The sequence below is a fragment of the Copadichromis virginalis genome, linkage group LG7 (genome assembly GCF_057382275.1).
Source record: "Copadichromis virginalis isolate Kocher_CV1m ecotype Utaka linkage group LG7, C_Virginalis_male_GT1.1, whole genome shotgun sequence".
NCBI classification, from domain to species: Eukaryota; Metazoa; Chordata; class Actinopteri; order Cichliformes; family Cichlidae; genus Copadichromis; species Copadichromis virginalis.
Genome location: NC_140624.1, coordinates 1,715,184 through 1,718,299, shown reverse-complemented (window position 1 = coordinate 1,718,299; position 3,116 = coordinate 1,715,184). Strand labels below are relative to the sequence as shown.

At 39.4% G+C, this 3,116-nt stretch overlaps 1 long non-coding RNA gene across 1 annotated transcript in view; it reads right to left on the bottom strand.

Moving 5' to 3' along the window:
* Positions 1 to 3,116, bottom strand: part of LOC146704145 (uncharacterized) — an 88,981-nt gene that overhangs the window by 48,362 nt on the left and 37,503 nt on the right. The gene's annotated exons all lie outside the window — the stretch shown is intronic.

Genomic DNA, 3,116 nt, shown 5'->3' with positions numbered 1-3,116 from the left:
ACTCCAAATAAAAATTCATAACAAACAAATTATTTATTTGAAGGATTCATCAGAATGTGTTAAACTGTATTTATTCTGTTTTATGTAAACAGCTAACAGGAGCATGCTAAGTTAGCTTGTTAGCTAGCTTAGTAATAGTTTATCTAAAGCAGGGTGACCAACCGTCCTCTTTTTCCCGGACATGTCCTCTTTTCACGTTCTGTCCGTGGGGGATTTTCGAGATTGATAAAAATGTCCGGGTTTTCCTATATTCTGACAGAGGACCCATGTGTGTGACGTCATCCCCAATCTGCTGCTTTGTGAGCACGTTCTGCGCTCACAGACTAGTGATGGGATTTCCGGCTCTTTTTAGAGAGCCGGCTCTTTCGGCTCTAAACCGGCTCTTCAGGTTGTTTTGTTGCTTTAATTAATTTATTAACAATAATATAAAATTATGCACAAAAGGAACTACTAATGTAAAAAAAAAGTGGTTTTATTTCTATATGTTTATATATAAATATTTACGGTGGCCCCTAGAGACAAAACACGTACAAACTCCAAATCACTTTTCTAGCATTAACTGAACTTCCAAAACAGAGCTACTAGATCACTTAAATCACACAATTGAAAGCATGTGTGTATTGTTTGTGTATTCATACACAAGCACTCATATATATTCAAATAATTTAAAAAAAAAAAGTTCATTTACCTGTTACTACCAGTCAGAGGTGGGTCGAGTATCCAGAAATTGTACTCAAGAGTAGCATTACCTTAAACTATTATTACTCAAGTAAAAGTGAAAAGTAGTCGTCAAAAAAGTTACTCAAGTAAGAGTAAAAAAGTACTTGGCAAAAAGACTACTCAAGTAGCGAGTAACTGTTTGAAATGTCCGATGTATTTTATAAATAAATGTTATCAGACAAACAAAAATAAATAAATATACAAATTTTAGTATTTTCAACAGGAATATATGTAAAAACAACAAAATAAGGCACAACAATTCTAATTTCCAGGTTTCAGATTTTCACAACATAAAGCTTTTTTCACCAATACCTGCAGTAAATAATATAAATATATAAACAGTGCAAACAATTTCCAGTGACTAGATATGCTGCAAACTTTATATTCATGTTTGCTCCAAATGGCACAGCAGCCTCAGAGAAAACAGAACGAGGCATCTTCAACATATGTTCATACAAGGCAGCTCAGTTTACCATAAGTTGTATGGGTGTGCATCTGTTTCTGCATGTTTAGCAAAAATGTGCCATTTCTTCACTCAGTGAGGTGATGGTTCAGCTTCAGCAGCAGTTTGCTCTCAAGGTTCTTTCTGTGAAGCTGTGACTGTTTAGCAGTGAACACGAGTCCTGCATGACTAAGATTCCTTCACAAGCTCCAGATGCAGGAAGAGCTGTATTGATTTTGATGGACAGCTTCTTGATGTGAGGAAAGCCATGCAATAGAGCCACACCTCCAGTGAATGGACATGAAAGGTACCTCTCCAGTTCCTCTGCTTCTGGCTTTCCTGACCCCATGGATCCATCATCTTCGTCGGTTAGGCCGCTGTTTGTGCTGGCCTCATCCAACTCTGTGTCTATGTGATGTCTGATGAAGTGGAGACCTGTGGAAAGATGTAAGGTTTTCAAAAGAATTAGGTCTGGTCATTATAGTGCTGTATACACTGCCAAGCTGCAGATGTTTGCTTGGAGCTAGCCTCCAAAAGCTGCCCATACACTGTGCGATTTTTGGCCCATTTTGAGCCGATTTTTCAGTCGCGCAACTATTTTGGGGATCGGCCAAACCAGGCTAGCTGTTAGCTTATAGCTCACGCTAGCTAACCAGCTAGCAGTTAAAAGGACAGCCGAAGCTGCACAAAACACCCACAAACTTATCTCACTACAACGTAGCGCCGCGAAACATGACTCGCAGCTACTGTAACACAAGACTGACATCCAGCTAACCACAGCTAAAAGATATTTAGAGAAAACTTACTCAGGTTACACGAGCTGAGTTGTTTCACGCTGAAAAGTTGTTGTTTTGTTCTCACTGAAGACACCGACGCTGAAGACAGAGCTGTTCTTTTGTGCTGCTTTTAAGAGAAACATCCTTTGTATGTGAGGCCAAGGCTGTTCATCCTCTTCAGCTCTAGCGTAGACGACTGGCTCTGCCATGTTTTCATGTTTCTTCTTTCCGTGTGTCGCTACTTTGAAACGCTTGGGCCGCTCTGCCCGCCACAGTTTCAAACTGGTCATGTGACTGCATGGCCACATCTGATTGGTAAAAAAGTTACCGGAAACTCCACTGGCGGCATGTTATCTAATGTGTTAAACGAATTACTTTTTCAAAAAGTAACGAGTCGAATTTTGCAAATGTAGCGGAGTAAAAGTACCGTTTCTTCTTCACAAATGTATTTAAGTAAAAGTAAAAAGTATTGTGCAAAAAAGGTACTTTAAAAGTACATTTTTTTCAAAAACTTACTCAAGTAAATGTAACGGAGTAAATGTAACTCGTTACTACCCACCTCTGCCTGCAGTCTATCTGGATCAGATATAAACCAAGTTTAGGTGGAGTTTATTTTCGTTGTGCTGACTTTTTACAGTCAGTTACAATAACTCGTACTGCGTGCTAGCTAGCATGACGGAGTTTCTATACAGCTGGGTGGTGCTATGATGTTACTGATAGTGAACTTTATTTTATTCATAAGGTTATTAGAGTTGCCAACCTTCCGGTAAAAAGAAAAAAAAAGCTGAAAAGGAACAGTTTGTCCCGGACTTCAGCTAGAATTAAAAAAAGACACAAAGCTGGAGTTTTTCTGTCGTTATGCTGTCAGCTGTTTCTTCTTCTCTCATCCTCTCACCCTCCCTCTCCTGTTGCTCCTTCAATCATGAAACTGATCAATGATCAGCCGATCGGCTCTCTTGTTTGTTTATCGCTCACTTTGCGCCAGAAAGAGGAAACCAGCGGATGTCGCGCTAAACAACAGCAGCAGTTTAAGCTTGATCAGCTTTTGTTAGAATTTATTTAATATTAATTTCTAGTATCAGCTGATGTTTGCTGGAGCCACAGCTGTAAAGCTGCTGGTCATGATGTCGGTTTGTTTATGTGGTGAGAGGGAAACATGAAGATGAAACCAGGAGATG